Consider the following 18,071-nt stretch of genomic DNA (forward strand, 5'->3'; position numbering starts at 1 on the left):
GGTGGGGGGTGGGGTGGGAGGTTTGCGATGGAAAACATCTGAATTTTTAGATGTTTTTTAAGGGAACGCAGGGGCCTAAAAACTTTAATGTGTTTTGAGATTGTCTCTGTCCTCTGCTGGATGCTCCATGACGTTAGATGGAGAGAGAGAGAGAGAGACTGTCCCCTGTGTCCCTCTCTCGGACTCTTTTGTTGGGGTCTGATTTTGATGCTGTGCTGATAAACCTGCTCTCCCTGTCACTGTCAGTGGAGCTGCTCCAGGATCTGACGTCGCACACTGGCTCTTGACTGTTTTCAGTCTTGTTTTGTTCGGAGAGGATGTTACAAAAAAAAAAAAAAAATCTCAAACATAAGATTCAAATGTTGTTGCAGAAAAACACAATAACTCTCACTTTCAAACCTTTTCACCGAGGGTTTGGATGGTCCTCCAACCAGAGGATGCATAAAGCCTGGTTGAAACTAACGATATCTTGCATGACTTTATCAGGATCACCTGCTTATTCATGCAATTATCCAATCAGCCAATCATGCGGCAGCAGTGCAATGAAACTTCTGAACCATATTGTTGAGAGAGGTCAGAGGGGAATGAACGGACTGGTTGGAGCTGAGAGAAAGGCTACGGTCACTCAGATAACCACTCTTTACAACTGTGGTGAGCAGGAAAGTTTCAGAGTGAACAACAAGTCCAACTTTGAGGTGGATGAGCAACAACAGCAGAAGACCACATCAGGTTCCACATCCTGTCAGCCAAGAACAGAAACCTGAGGCTGCAGTTGACACAGACTCAACGAGACTGGACAGTTGAAGACTGGAACAACGTAGCCTGGTTTAGTGGATCTGGATTTCTGCTGAAGCAGCAGATGGTAGGATCAGAGTCGAAAGGAGCCAGTTGAGGTGATTGGGGCATCTGATTAGGCGCCTTCCTTTGGAGGTTCTCCAACCAACTCGCTGGAGGGATTACATATCACATCTGGGCTGGGAACACCTAAAGATCCCCCAGGATGAGCTGGAAATTTTTGCTGGAGAGAGGCACATCTGGAATACCCTGCTTAGTCTGCTGCCACCACGATCCGACCCGGATAAGGGGAAGAAAATGGATGGATGGATGGAACCTATCTGAGTATTGTTGCTGACCATGGTCATCCCTTTATGGCCACAGTTTCTTATACTTCCAGCAGGGTAATGCTCCATGTCTCAGACTGCTGAAGGGAGGAACTACCCAGTGCTAGTGTGGTGGACCTAATAAAGTGCTCAATGAGTGTATATGCCTATATTTCCTGTCCAGTCTCTCTGTCCAGGTTTGGGAAAAGTGTTGATATCACCAAATATTAAGTGAACCTCTTAAGGATTTGGACTGAAGTATCGGTGGTTAAACTGGCTCCATGTTCCTAACATAATCAATTAAACAGGATAAATAGGTAAAGTAGTGAGACTGGAACATGTCAAACATCTATTGGAAACAATGAGAAGATCAGCTGGATTGTTCTCATTCCTCCGGCGGCCGACTTCTCTTTCTTCCTCTAGTATATTCAGTGTGGTTCAACGTGAGTGACGTGAAAAGGTCGAGCTGTCTGTTGATCAAAGGCCGAGTTCGGAGGTCAAGTATTTGGGCTTTGAACTAGGGTCTGTGCAAGACATTGGATTTTGATGGTTCAGGTGAGGTCAAGCAGAGGATTGTGGGAAGGTGGGTGAGAAAGATAATAGATGATTTTGGAAAGATTGTTTGGTTTAATGTTTTGGAGAAAGGATTTGTAATGATGGATGGGTAAGATGAATTTGTTGGGGAAACTCCACTATGTTTTTGTTTTGTTTCTGTTCCTGTCATGTGTTTGGGTTTTATTAACAAACTTTATTTACTAGGCTATGATTTGTTTTATTTGTTTTGTTTGTCATTTTTCAAACATAAAATCCAAAAGGTGTCTGGTTCCAGCTTCTCAAATGTTAAGATTTTATTTTTGTCTTTGTCATATATGAAAGTTACTTGAATATCTTTGCATTTTAGACAGAATGATTATATTATCACATTAAAATACTGAATTGCCATGGATGAGCTCTTTATCTAATGGAAATAACCTTAACAACAATAACTTAAAAATAGATATATAAAAATCGAATTAAACTTCAGGAAACAGAGGGTAGATTACAAACTACATTTACTGTAATTACGACTTGGATATTGATGATACAGCAACTGATATGTGACATTAATACAGCCTTCTTTACGATTTTGTAGTCATTAATTAGATAAACTTTATTTTCTCCAAGATGAAAACTTGTAGTAAATATTTTCCACCACACTGTTCTCAGCCTTAGTGCTTCGTGTTGTTGGCCACGTTTGTAATGTTGTGTCATTGAGAAACAGTTTACTCACTTTACTGGGCTACAAACAACACAAATTTCTCTTTTTAATTTCATTTTATTCTCAAATATAAATAAAAAATATATGAAAGCGCTGGGATACTTGACTCAAATCTGTGTGTCACTCTGTGACATGTGTTTCTAAAATAAAAATTCTCTTTATGATCTTAAAAGGTCAACTGAGCTGGAGGATATGATTGGTATAGTTTAACCTGAAGTCAAACAGGAGTCTTTGGTACTTTCAGACTGTTAGCTGTGAACTGAAGCCAATCAGGTTTATTAACCATCAGCTTTACTACCCGACCCTAAACTCTGACTGACCTCTGCGACTTGAAACTCCCTCGTCTGCCCTGGTTTGAGTCACTTTTTCAACATCCTGTTTTTAAACAGGTTTTTCTCAAACAGGCACTTTCTTTACACCTTTGTCAGAAACATAGTGTCCACAGGACTCCATGAGGATCACTTCTTCACAGGTTAAACTCAGCTCTGTCGACCGTACGCTGCAGTGTGCTAAACAGACTGTGGCGGTTTCAGGCTCACTAATCAGGGGCCGAAGGCCAATCAACTTTACTATCAAGTTTACTACCTGGCCCTAAAGCCTGACAGACCTCCAGAGTGCACTAACTGTCACTGCCCCCCCCCGCCCGGGCTCCTCTCCCAGCTGCTCATGAGACAGTTGCTGGCACATTTAGTCCCTGTCACTCACTCAGCTCTTTATATTCACACCACTTTATACGAGTGGATATTTCAGGAACACAAGGGCAAAATTTTTAATATACATATAAAACAAATAATTATATCTTTACTGTTCCAGTGTCAGCCCAGATATGGAGAGGAGGTTTTTATTAATGCACATCTTGAATTCGATATTATTCCCATGTTGCGTGAGTAAGTGTAAGTGTGAAAGACTTTTTTTATTGAGCACTCAAGTTCATACAATAAAAAAGAGAGAAAAGTCAAATAGCAGCAGACCGTACCAGATAAATATGACCATCTAAGAAACTTCATTTTAAACTTTAGTTTGAAGTGGAGTGTTTACTTGAACACTATACCTGATTCAGACAGAAATAAGTGTCTCATTGTATTGAGAACATCTGAGATCTGCTGCAGGACGGCTTCACTCATGGACCACAGGAGGAGTTGTTGTTGTTGCCAAAGTAACAGCTGAGGGGGATACAAATAAAGAATAAACAATAAGCTCTCCAAGTCCTTCATAGAGTAAACATTTATCAATCAGTTGTGTATTGATGACTAATCAGAATCAGGTGTGTTGTTTTTTATTTCTGCCTTCAAAACATTTGTGCAGCAATTTTTTCCAATTAAAGTGAAAAATGGAGTTAAGTTAATGTGCCAGAGATCATCTGTCAGAGGCAGTGAACCCTGTTTCTGAATCTTGTCAGTCTATGACACTCTACCCGAGGCTGTGATCCAGACCGACTCGCTGGACTGTTGAGAGGACACGTGGACGCCGCAGGGAAACTAAAAAACAAGCGCGTGACCACCGTAGCAGCAAAAACAAACACTAAAATAACTGAACATGACACGTCTACAAGTGTGGATGGATTACTGAACAGGTCTACTGGGTCCAGGGACCCAATGAGTGGCAGGGTCCTGGGCCAGAACATAGGTTTGAAGTGACTGTTGATGATTTATTGTTGGAAAGTCAATCAAATTTCATTGAAGAGACACAAAGTGACAACAAAGAGACACAAAGTGACAACAAAGAGACACAAAGTGACAACAAGGAGACACAAAGTGACAACAAAGAGACACAAAGTGACAACAAGGAGACGCAAAGTGACAACAAAGAAAAACAAAGTGACAAAGAAAAACAAAGTGACAACAAAGAAAAACAAAGTGTCAACAAGGAGACAAAAAGTGACAAGGAGAAACAAAGTGACAACAAGGAGACAAAGTGACAAGGAGAGTCAGTCAGCATTCAATTAACTGACTACAAATGTTTTGTGTCATTTACACCTGGAAAGACAACTCAGGTGTTGGTAAAAATGTCATGAGCTACCTGGCTGTTTATTTGGACTACTCCGCCATGTGGAAAAATATAAAAACCTAAATTACACAAAACCTCAGTGTCCACCTGATGAGCTTTCATTAACAGCCTGACTAGTTCTTGTTGTCCTGGTTCTCAAATGTTTACATCTGCTTGTTTTTCCAATTGTAGATCAAAGTGTTTTAACCTTTAGCAGAACATCCAGCTCACTCAGAGGAGGTTCACCTGTGTTGCATTTGAGTAAATCAAAGTCTGTTGGGTTTTTCCTGATTCTTCTACACAACAAGTGAGCAACTGGAAAACAACTGGGCTTAAGAAACTGAGCTGAAGAAAATGAGATGCATCAATAACTGTTCAGTCACACTGACAATCGATTCTTTCATAAATGTATTTTCTATTTTCTCATTCAAGTCCAATTTTGGTCTCATTTTAATCCTTTATTTTAACCCCGAATAATTTTTTTACTGTATGAAAGAGCTTTAATGTCTGTTTCCCTGTTTGTGTTCTCCTTCAGGCCTTGTGTGCTCCACAGCAGAGAGCTAATTACCTTCAACTTACCTACCAACTTTAACTACCAAGCACAAAAACCTTTAGTCTGCCCCTGTAGACTCATCAGCAGGGCCTTCATGGTTTCTCAGGGAGCCCTGAAATGACTGAAATGCCTCAGAAACCAAGACCACATGCATGATAAAGTCAAGGCTAATTGTACCATATGCGTTATAAGCCGGGCCAAGTTGAGTCTGTGGGAGTGTCAAACACAGCGAGAGCCGGAGAGCGTGGATCCTGTAAAACTGGAAAATGCTAATTGAAGCTGAAGCCTACGTCTTGATTGTTCTGTCAATAACTCTGACAGATAGTGTTTGTGTGTGTGACCAGGAAACAGCCATTTCCACTGTAGGTCATTTATTTATTTTTTCCACTGTTGTTTCAGTGAGTTTTGGACCAACAAAATGACAAAGTGTCAGACCACAGACTAAACTCTGGTTTCACTCACACTTCAAACCAATTTCACATTCATGAGCAAGGTACAGGATTTGAAGCCAGATTCTCATGATAATTTGATGCTGCTGCTGCAATCAGTACGGACTGCTTCTATGTCTGTGAGCATATTATCTCTGAATAAGAACTGGGCAAAATTATAATTAATTAATTAAAAGAGTTTTGTCGTGTCTGTATCAACTGGACTCAGTGATATTCTCAGTTAAAGGGAAAGATCTGAAAAGGTGAACTGAGACAAAGGGAACTGTCTCGTCTTTAGCTGCAGTTTCTAGTAATCATGAGACATCACAGTGGGCTCTATTTTTTTTTACTATTGTCTGACATTTACACATTAAACAACTGGTGGAAAAAAAATAACACAAAGCAACAACCCTGAATAAAGATCTCAAATGCTTGCTTTCTGTCATCCCCTGTAGCCAGAGAAAACTTCTTGGACCACCGTTTGAAACTTCCCCTGGCAGGTTTAATTTATTTTTTTCTTTTTATTGAAATGATGATGTCAATTTTTCCATTTAATTTGAACAATATTGCAATTCAGAATTAAAAAATTCAGGGATAGATTTTTTTTTTTTGTGAGGATGTTGCATCTGTTGCATACAGACGCCCTGAGAGGCTTAGAATTTTCTTCCAACAAATTTTCTTTCATCATCAGGATGAAAGTGTTTCCTTCTAGGTGATTTTTAATTTCTCCATGCCATCCAAACATAAAGAAGAAGAAGAAGAAATCTTTCTTTGTTTTCTTTTTTCTTTTTTTTCCATCTGTGAAAATAACCCCAGATTTTTTTGTCTTCAGGGTTTCTGTAATTCCGTTAATTATCTATATAATATTCACAACAATTTTTCTTGCTAAACCAACTGCAGACAGTGTGTTTATCATAAACCACAGCACAACAGTTACTCTTTATGCAAAAGTAAATAACATCTTGACAGCATCATGACGTTACATCAGTGAAACAGTTAAAAACAGTGGAGGAGGAGGAGCTGAAGATGACTGCATTGACAGCTCGGAGTCGTCACTCACGACAAAACCGCAATTTAGTGTTTCTGTTGGTTGGAAGCTGGATGTGAAATGTATTCTATCCACACTGGAGAGGACTGATCCACGACATGCGACACCAGATCAACAGACAAATTACCACAGGGAGCTCTAGAGAATATAGGAAACCACCTGGAAAACTCACACTGACACAGTAATATAAAAAAATGACACACCTATTGTGTGCAACATGGACCGCGGGGGTGGGGGGTGGGGGGGCAGGGTGTGTGTGTGTAATCAAGCTGATATTTAAGCATATTCTCTCTGTTCATACACATCGATAGGATGGAAAACAAAAACTCTTTTAGATGAAAATTTAAATGAACCTTTATTGATTGGACCTAATGATTGAGCCACTTGACAACACTGGTTTCTGGAGCTAATTCACTGACCATCTTAAGTGAGATCACCACCTACCACACAAGACGTAAGATACAAAGCATGTATATATTGGTTTGTGCATTTCCTGCGCTTGAGCTCATGTTTAGCAAGAAGCAGTTTCATTTATTGTTTTTAGCCAAAACCAGCAGTGATGTATAATCATCACAGATTAAGTTGTTAGTTTAAAAACACTGTTATCCCCTCACAGCTGATAACACTCATGAAGAGCTGAAGACTCCCCTCTCTGCTCTGACATCCTCCATTAGTATTTGTGTTGTACACAAAGTTGGTAAGGCAGAGGGTCGGTAAGGGAAGGAGGAAGTTGCTGGTTCAACTCCAGCCGGCTGACAAGCGGAACTGCTGCTCCTCTGCACAGAGTGTCTGTCGCAGAGAACTGATCCTAATGTGGAGAAACAGAGGTGGAGAGGAGGCTTCACAGGACTTACACAAACACGTACGTGTGCTGGTGATGAGTAAGTCTACAGACACGTGAAATATGTGAATAAATCTGCTGTATCTATGTGACGAATACAAGAACACAGCAGAAATAATAAACACAAAGCACAGTTAGGTGCAGGGTGATCTGATGTCAGTCCCTACAATAAACTCAAGTAGTGATCTTGACACAGGATGACTTTCCAATGAGTTATCTCAGTCCATGTTTCCACTTTGTTTATAATAAATCAGTGTGAACACAAATCAGACAGGAACTAAAAGGAAACAATGTGCTTATTATTTCTTGGTCTGAACCAAAAGAGCCAAAATACCATAGAAGAGACCGAACACAAACACACAGGCAGTGAAGTGGCTTCAATAACACACAACGACCAAAACATACAGATGAACACGTAAACAGACACGACAAAAACAATACAAGCCAAAGCAGGAGGAAAGACACAAACCTGGAAAGAACATGAAGAACTTGACAAGGTGTCAGTGGAACAGACTGGTTTACATAGTGGGAGAGCTGATGAGAAAACTGGAAACAGGTGTGTGAGTGGGCGGGGAAGGTCAGGTGACTGCGAATGGAGGGAAAGTCAGGGGACATCTGGTGGTTTGATGGGGAAATGGAAGTTCATGGAAACTTCCAGAGGAAGTGAGGATGTGGGTGAAGACAGGATGAACAAAATGAACAGGGCCGGGGCAGAGGTCAGTGACAGTGTCTGACAACGCCATGAAACCTCACTGCTAACAGATCATGTTGGGACTTTTAAATGAGTTGTGAGCTAAAGAAAGTTTTTCCCTCCTAACACCACCATAAAACTTCTTTCAACCGCAGCCCTGATACCTAGAGTCCTATTAGAGGCGAAGTCAAACCCCTCTGATGTGTTGACTTTGTCAGGACACAGTCACTGATGAAGATGAAGGGGACGAAGAGGCCGAGGAACGACAGAATCTGTTAGAGTCGTTTCATTCTGAGCCAAATCTGCAGCCTCTCTGCTTCTGTGTGAGCCGTCGGCCAGATTTAACAATCAAGACTCGCTGCGTGACCACAGACTGTACGTGTGTGGTTCACGCACATTATAAACAGCTCCTTTCTCTGAGCTGTGAGCCATGTTGTGCGCATAAATCTATTAAAACTATTTTCCTGATGTCAGTGTGTGTGTGTGTGTCTGTGTCTGCACACTGCTGAGCAGGTGGGTGGTTGTAGCATTTGTCAGCCATCGCTTGTCAAGCTCATTTACTCTTAAAGAAACTGTGCAGGCCACCCTCCATTTGTTCTCTTGCTAGACTGGAAAGAGAGGAGAGGAGCACGGAGGAACAACATGAGTTTCTCTCGCAGGTGTTAGCCAGACAGCCTGTCAGCTAATTAAGGTAAGGACTTGTCAAGTGTCACTAAACATCATTCAAGGTGAACCGTTAAAAACTGCAACCTATATTCTTTGGCATGAATGACATTTCTGTCAGGACCACTTTTGTCAAAAGAATTCATTTCCAATGATGAGCAGCAGCAAAGACATTGATCAAGTCCGATACAGCATGAACAGGAAGTGCTGTGGTGGAGGTGTGCTGCAAAGCGGCTGGCATAGGAAGCAGGAAGTGTAGGCAGAAAACTGATCACTCTGTATGAGATTTGCCAATCGGACGCATAGAAGAGAATCAGCCGAGCCGGCAGCTGATGTGGGCTGGCACTGAATTTTGCTGCTATCAGCTGATGTATGGGGACTGTGGGCTGAGTGTGACTTCATCGCCTGTCTGAAATAACACTGTGCTCAGTTTTGTGATTGAGTCCTGCATAGTTTTGAATCTGGACTCGGTGTCCAATTATTCACTCATCAAATGAAGTCGTTTAGAAACATTGTTAGTTTGTTCGCCTATTCCTAGAAGCAAAATTTCTGAGTTGGATAAAAACCCAAACATAAGCAACAAAGTTAAATAACCAAAGTAAAAAAGTTTTCTCAACTTTTTCCTTACGGTGCAGAAGGTGTAAATATACAAAAATAATGGAGTAGGGTTAGGAAAGTCATTTATCATTATCATTATTATCATTCCCAAGATTCACTGCCTGCCAGTAAAATAATGAAATGAAAATAATAAGGCGGCAAACAACGCCGACAGAGAGCCTGAGGATTACACTTTTAAATGTTAGTATGGGGATTCAGCTCAGTTAGACAGGTAACGGTACAACTGTTAAAACTAAGGGTCTTAAAACCTCAAATTTTTGTGAAAAAAAAGCAACTTGTTGTCAAGGTTACCAGGCCTGGTGATACAAAGCGAAAATCCTCAGTAGACCAGATTGTCTCATTGTCCACGAAGGGCCACACCCTCGTGGACTGCGTCCTCGGAAGGTTGCGGCCCCTGAATTGGGACGCAGCTTTAGTCTCAGCACACAGGGATCCCTCATTGTGTGAAGTCTTTTTCATGGGCACATTGTGTCAATATCAGAGTTATTGTTGGTTTGCTTAAGGAGCTCTCTTGCGACTAAAGCAGCTGCTCTGTTGACTTAATTGATCAGTGGCCACCAGGGACCAGTAAATCTAGTCTTTTTCTGCCCTGAAAGAAAAAACAATTAATGCTCAGTCAATGCCAGACTGAGAACACTTGAGCATTTACTGCATTCAATTTAGATTTTTAATCCAACTGTAACAGAGACCGTAGAGTTTACACCTTAAACAAACATCATTCATCACTCTGGAAGTGCAGACTTAAGGAAAGTGGAAAAAGAGTCGTTTGAATGGGAGAAAAAAGGCGAAGTCACTATGGCGATAGAGGAAATAGGTCATTATAGGAGAGGAGAGTTCGTTACAACGGCCAAGTCATTAGAGGAGCGAAGAAGAAAGAAGATGATTTTAAGAGATGAATGACTTGGAGAGCTGACAGGAACCAAAAGAAAAGAAGAGGAAAAAAGTCATTAGAGGAGGAAAGTAGAGGCTTGTAAAGTCTCTGTGGGATCTGCTGCCTTGATCTTTCACTGAAGATCTAACCAGCGACCAGCTGCTCTGCAGGAACAATCTCTCCTCTGCTTCTTTTTCCTTCTTCAATAACTTTTCATTAAAGCCCGGTAGGCACTGAGTGAAAAATCCCGGCAGCACTGCTCCCTGTTTGCTCTCAAGGTTGATATTTTGCAGCGTCAGAAGGTTTGGAAACAGAAAAGTGTTGGTGGGCCAGACAGGTGATCAGTTAAATGTCTTGGGCCAAATTGAAACAGTGGTTTCTATGGATGGAACAAGCTCCTTCTTCTTTTATGGAGAAATTCATTTAGTCTGTCAGTCTTTGAATGGCCCTTTACTGTCTGAGGAAGTCAAGACGCTTTCCGAGCTTAACTGATGACGTGCTGAGCTCCATCACTAAGGCCACATGTGCGAGCCGAGCATTAGTTCAGGCATTCATCATCTGTTTGGCTATCAGGTGATTAGTAACAGCTCAGTCATCATAACCTGATACGGCTCACAATTACTCTGCTCAAACTTTCCTGCCAAAACCATTTGCTACAGAAAATGAGCCGTGGTTTTGGAAACATTCCCATGTTTATGACTTGCAAGTAATTTTTCTTCTAAGCAAACACTATTAATGGCTAATACAGGAATATAATTTGAACAAAGTGAAATAACGTTGAAAGAGGTGCTTGATCAATATATGTATTAAATTTGAACAAATAATCACCTTTAACAACAGACCTCACCAGTACATCCTCACTTTTAGCTTAGCAATCTTAGTATCACGTTGGAAACATCGGGATATGGAACAAAATTTTAAATATGTCTCCAAAAATGCCTCATTACCAGGCATGAATACTTGACTGTGTCAAATTCTTTGGCTGTTTTAAGGTCGTCTGAAGCTTTTCATGCACCATGCATGAAGAACTTCAGACCACTGTGAATCAGGGATGAGTTTAAACTGAGGTGAAGTTTGAAGTTGAGTATTAGTAGGTGGCCTGTCTGCGCTGAGTGAGAGTCGCCACGGACAGCAGCAGAAAGAGCCCTCAGTTAAAGTAATCAGTGGTTTTTACCTCTCACCAGCGTTCATGTGAAAGTGAAAAGCTGCTCTGTGGCTGGTGGTTGACTGTGTGAGGTATCGGTTCTTGACTTCCTGTGCGCTGCATAGTCCTCGCTCTGTGACTCTGACTCCGTCATGCTAACCGCCGGCGGTTAAGTGACTTACAGCCTCTTCTCACCTCAACCACAATACCACATCTGAGCAGCACAGTGCAAGTCTGCAGCGTGTGCAGACGTGACTTTCACTCTGACAATGCACCTACAGATTCCTCTGTGTGAGAGGAGCTGAATGAATTTGAGGTGGTGAGGAGGTGACTGGGCCATGACCTGTGACCTCCTGTGATGATCAATCTGACTAATTATTATTCATGACATATCTTGTTATAATGACACTGTTTATTAATAAGATGTATGTGTAACTTTTGAGCGGTGTCTCCAAACTGTCTAAAAACTATGATATTCTGTACAGAGGAGAGTTGAATAAAAGTACATGGGGACACACAGATAATAAGCCATGCTGAACAGTTTACCATTCGTCAACAGCGCAAATTGTGCTGGTTAAAGTTAACTAAAGTTGAACTTGAATGGATTGATCCTCCTGCTGCATTCCATTTAAACCTTTTTTTTTCAGATTAAAATTCTCTGCCTTCACTTTTCTTGTAAAGATTTGTGGTGTTGTCCTTTCTATAAAGCTGAAACATGAATATATCTGCTGTTGTATTGGATAAATACTTCATCACAAAGACTATGAATGATCATTTGTTATCTTGGTCAAAACAATGAGGTACAGTTTGGTACAGTAGTTATTTTATAATGCCTTTTTTTGCACCCATAAATAAGACGGTGGAATAAGATGTTTTAAAATGATGGCTGTCTAACAGAGAAATGGTTGCTCGATATTGTCATATGTTCCATTCAGTTTTCCTGTAACTGCCTAATTGGAAGCTTACTCCACTTTTATCTCTGCTATATATATTAAGTATTTAGTTTGAGTGTAAATTATTTTCCCTCTTTATTTCTGTCACAGATCTGCTCTGATACCAACTACTGATATTTTCTAATTGTTTAATAAGACTGAAGCTGCTAAATTTCTAAGGTTTTTGTATCTGTGACATCAGGACTAGAGGCTCTGCAGTGTGAAACTCTTTTTACTCCTTGGCAAACAGAGCAGAACAGGCAGCCTTATATGACCTTTATTATATTGTAAATCATTATTATGTAAATGAGGAACTCGCATGAACGTGCACGTCCTCCTGAATGGGTGGGGCTCATCAGCCTGAAACAAGCGATTTATGACAAGTTCGAGGAAAGAGTGAGAGATATTTAGGATAAGATAATGAACATGTTTGTGTTTCAGTGAGAAAAATGTTTCTCAGGTCTTGATCATTGTTTTATTACCTGTATAACAAACGCATTTTATTTTGAAAATCTACACTTTATCGAATACTGTTACCATTTAAAAAAAAACTTGTAAATGCACATATGCAAGCACACACTACATCCTCACACATTACTCATGCATACACACATCTCTCTCTTTAGATATATATATATATATATATGAGTCTTTGTTGTTCCCCACACTGCAGCTGCTGGGAAATACGTCTGTCCAGCCTGAGAATCTATTAGAGACGAGGGGATCCAGCTCGCCCCCCTGTTCTCCGTCCAACTCCAATACAAAGTGACTGCAGCATTACATCAGGATGGATCAGATTTTCATTAGTGTGTGCAGCTCGTGTACAACAGGCCCGTCAGGACCTGTCTGTCCGTCTGGCTGCACGCCTGCTCTCTCCTCCGCTCAACGTAACGCACAAAAAGACACGCAAAGGGAAAATGAATGCACAGAAATGCACATAACTCATCCGTCCTACCTGCCAAAGCCTCTATTACCTAATGGTGTGTTACTCTGTTGACTGACACCGGCGGGGGCCCCCCTCTGTGAGTTTAAAAGACACGAGACGGTGTTTGTAAATCAACCTGAACCCACACAGAACGTTTCCGAGCTCCTCAAAAAGATCCTGTACACATGCCGGTTTGGATAGATACAGTCAAGATACGTGACTTTGATATAAATTATGTTCCAGTTTTGCACAGATTTTGGCTCATTTCAACACACAGTCATAGATAAAGGATTTCCCAAGATTCATAGACGGGAAATGCATTTCTTGTCAAATGGAACCAGGATACCGAGCCTGTAGCTCCTTTGCAGATCCCATAGAAAAGCTTTGGGAAGCGGCAGCTGCGAGCAGTGCTGGGAAAGTAATCCAAAGTACATTTTCCAAACCAACCAGTTAATCCTCATTTCAATTCTTCTCTCTTCTAAAACCAAAGCAAACTGTTTGGAAAACACTTCACATGAAGCATAAATCCCTTGGTGCAGGTTGTCCAACCAAGATCTTGAATGTGGCATCATCTTCTCATCCTCTCCTCATTCGGTTGGGCCAAGATATAATGGGCTCGTCCATCAACCCCTGAGGTCGGAGGCCAGGAAACATCCTCTGTTACTCCATGGATTGATTGAACTGCAGTTGTAGTGGGTGTTTTTTTTTTTTTATCCCCAGGATCGTCCAGGGAGCAACAATAAGCAACAATAAGCTCATTCCAGACTGGAAAACAAACTGATTTATACTCTATCAGGATTATTTGCCAACAACAGGTTTGGGTTTTATAAGACAGAAGTTTTACATGGAGGATGTCAACTGGTTGGTTTAGCGCAGCGCTTCCCGACCTTTTCCAACTTATGGTCCACTTGGAATTCTCAAAAATGTTGGGAGGCCAACGTCTGACCCCACGAGATCACTTGACAAATCACCATCCGTCTATTGACCCACTTCCCTTTTAACTCTTCCTGTTGCTAACCAGCTATCCATTTTGGTTCTCCAGTTTTTGCCGCGGATGTAATCTTTTAGATTATCAGACTGAGACAGCAAACAAGTATATGATGTGGTCCAACGGCAACAACTTCCTATCATTAAATTAAAAACACTTAAAAACATCATTGTTATTTCTATTTAATTTATGAATTGCATCTTTTCGCCAAAATTATGTGGCTTTTAAAATGATTTTTCAGTCCACTGTAATTCCTGGCCCTGGCCCACAGGTTGGGAACCACTAGTTTAGCAAAGGCACATCTGGTTAATTTTCCTTCCCCTGCTAAAGGGCAGAATAGAGAAAAATCCTTTATTAGCCAAGTATGTTTACACACACAGAAATTTAACCTCTGCATTTAACCCATCCGTGAGCAGTGAACATGCACACACACGGACACACACACCAACACACACACACACACACACAGACACACACACACACACACACACACACACACAAATAAATAGATAAATAAATAAATAAATAACCCATCATGAGTCAGCATATTGTGGGTTTATTTGGTAGATCTGAGTGAGCGTAGAGAGGAGACCAGGTTTTATATGGAGCATGGTCAGATTGTCGTTTCCTCAGTTTGTGTGATTTATTGATCATTTTTGTTGTGTCTTTCCAGATGAGTAATATGATTTTCTTGGCCACTGTCGGTAAGGATAAAAGTTTGAAGATGTTGGATTGTTAGTGAGGAGAGATCTGAGGTTGAGGATCTCGGACCGAGTTCCCATGACCTCCGCCCAAAGCTCACAAACTAGGTTTGAGCCAGGATGCTTCAAGAGCAACTTTGCCTCCAAGAAAAACTACTACAACTAAAACTCCAATAGCATCTGAAGTTTGTCATGCATCGTAACACAGTTTACAATCTCCAATGTGAAAATCAACTTTTTGTGCAGGAACTGACCTCAGCCTCTTCCAGCTGGTGACGGTGAGAAGCTACTGGAAGGAATTCATCCCCGTGTAACGGTTCACTGGCGTCTCACCATTAAAACCGGCAGTTTGACAGCGACAGAGAGGAGTCCTGTGTCAGCTTTATGGGACATGCACCGTAACACCTTTAACATCTTTCCAAAATAAACACAGCCACCACGTCCACTGAAATCAGCACAAAAGAAACACGCACACACACACACACCAGGTGGAGGCTGTGGCTGGGCTTCAGATGTCACACAAGTTACGAGATGGATTTTCTCATGTGCAGAGATTCTCAAACCAAAGCTGAATGATTTTCATTTTCATTTCATTGACCTAAGAAATGTTGAGAACTTGAGTTAAGGTTATGTTGTCAAACTGAATCTGTAGGCCAACTTGTAAGTTCACACTGGGTCAATATAAAGAAATACATATATATTAATACAAAATATATTTATATACAGTTTCCTAGTCTTGTTTCTGGTGTAAGTTATATTCATTCAGTCAAGCCAGTTGACATTTTATATTTTAAATCGTGCATTATTGGGGGTCCATCCAGCTTTTTATATTACTGGGTAAAATATTCATTTGGCACAAGCTCAAAGCTCCAATACTTCAGGTTGTCTAAATCCACACTTCTACATGTGCAGATGAACATACCATAAAATGCACACTCTCCAGTGCGTGGCTGTGGTGCACGGGCCAACATATACTCTAGTATGAGATGGGCACATGTTGGCCACACAGAGAGCTGGTCTGACCACTGACTCTGTGTTTCCTCTGACTCACAGTTTCCACTGAAACACAATGAGCTGCAGCAGCGAGCGAGTGGACGGTCGATGTGGACGATATCCCTACCTTGGTCCTACAGGCAGATGTGTAGGTACAACACACACACACACACACACACACACACAGTAGAGATGGAGCCATAGGAAACCCATGCAGAGCAGCCGAGGACAGCTCTCCACCAATCAGCAGCCTGCCAGACTGGGCAGATGTGGAGACACAGAGCTCTTTCACATTCATGCTCGCAGTTGACAGATAAACCAGTTGCTACTGGTGCTGGCCATTGGTGTAGAATCTGTTCAACAGAGAGCAGCATTATGTATTAAACTGTCGGTAAACATAACAACAACGCTGCATGTTACATTAGCAGTAAACTTTAACGTGTGAAACTGACTTTGAAATTAAATGATACAGACAAAGTCATTATTTTATCACAGTGCATGGTTTTATCTTAGTCTCCAGTTAACAGTTTCAGGGTCCCATGATGGTATAAATGATTTTATAACATCCTCAGATTGAAGGTCCCATATTGTATAAAGGTAGATTTCCATGTGTTGTTTGATTATAAAGCAGGTCTAGGTTCTATATTAATACTGTGAAAGTATCAAAGCGCTCAGTCCACAGAGAAATGCACACAGCCTGTATTCAGACACTGAGCCTTAAAACCAGCCGTCAGGACTTCTGTAACTTTGTGATGTCACAACAAAGCAGACCTGGATCCACCACCCACTCTTGCAGGATTTGGTTTCTCTGAGTGTTTACTTGAAATCTGCTATATTTTTTCTTGCATCACTCAGAAAACAGTGAGCCAATCTTGTTACTGGAGCTCCAGAGAGAAGCCTGAGAGAGGAGATGTAAAACTACACTGAGATAGTTTTTGGTTCTTAAACCACAAATATATCTTCTTATGGATCAACACTTCAAATAAAAGACAGGAAAAGTATAAAATATGAAACCTTTAAAACATTCAAACTTTAAAGGTCAGTTGAGTTATTCTCTGGAAAACCTCCACCTTTCCTATAAAGAGTAAAACCATCTGAAAGTTTCTTTTGTAGCCCACCTCAAATGCAAAGGAAACTTTCAGACAAGGTTTGATGACTAAAAAGTAAACTGCCTCAGAGGCCTGAGACCCCTCCCAAACCTCCCAAGCTTTAGGAGTCAACTTGTCTGTGGTAATTTGATTAAAACCTCACCTCCCATACTATCCAGTCTATAAGCCCAGTCATGCAGGGAAGCCTTGTATTAAGATCTGGGCATAAAGGTGCCAGTATACTCGGTCAGAACTGCTTGTCCAATGGTTGGTAGCTTTTTAAACCTCCTTTGCACACAGTTTTCTGAGTCGGGGGGCATTAGAGGGGGCATCTGTGTCTGACCACTTCTTTAACTTTCAGGAACCTACAATTCATCACTCAGTGACTGGTCATTGGTGTGGTGGGTGGGTTTCTCTCTGAGCTCTATTTTTTCGTTTTTTCACTTCACTTCAACACCATGAATGCCATCCAGGAGAAACTGTAAGAAAATGTATGACCTTATCACCATATTTAAATTATTATTGCATCTTCCTCCGTCTGCATAGCGGCCAGCTTTTCACTCCACTGTCAAGTGTGGCAGTTTAGAACAACAATAAAGACCTTAGTGGAAACACATGAGAACAAATCTTGAAATAATCTCAAAATATTGCAAATGTTTTTTATGCTTGTCTGAGGTGGAAAGTTTAGTTTATCAGTAAAAACAAAATCCGACAAAGTGCAATGGAAATAGACTTGAATGAATCATCATCAATCGCAGATGAAGCATGTGACTGAAACGTCCAGTGAAGAGATGAAAACATCAGATCCGATGAGGAGACTGGAAGCTTCCCCTAACCCTTTCCAATCATCACTCCTCATGCCTAAAACTAACCAAGTACTAGCCAATCAGAAGCGGGGAAGAGGTGGATCTTCATCCACCTCAAGTGGAAAAAAAAATCGTTTTCCATCATTTGAGCTCTTAATGGCAGTGACTGGAGAATCAGCTCCACCAGCTGTTTATCTCAACAAACCAACCCCTAATATTCACATAATGATCACGGATGCAGCCTCAGCAGTCAGGATTTAGATGATGCTACAGCACAACAGCAGCTGAATGATATATGAAGCATTTGATTCTGCTGATCATAATATTCTACTAGAAAAACTGTCCTTGGTAGGACCATATGACTAATGAGTCTATTAAATGGTTTTCATAAATCTCTCTGACAGAACTCAGGCAGGAGTTAGTACAGGTGTCCCAGA

The sequence above is a fragment of the Seriola lalandi genome, unplaced genomic scaffold (genome assembly GCF_002814215.2).
Source record: "Seriola lalandi dorsalis isolate HSWRI2012SDOR001 ecotype SW California unplaced genomic scaffold, Sedor1 jcf7180002054657, whole genome shotgun sequence".
Classification (NCBI taxonomy): domain Eukaryota; kingdom Metazoa; phylum Chordata; class Actinopteri; order Carangiformes; family Carangidae; genus Seriola; species Seriola lalandi.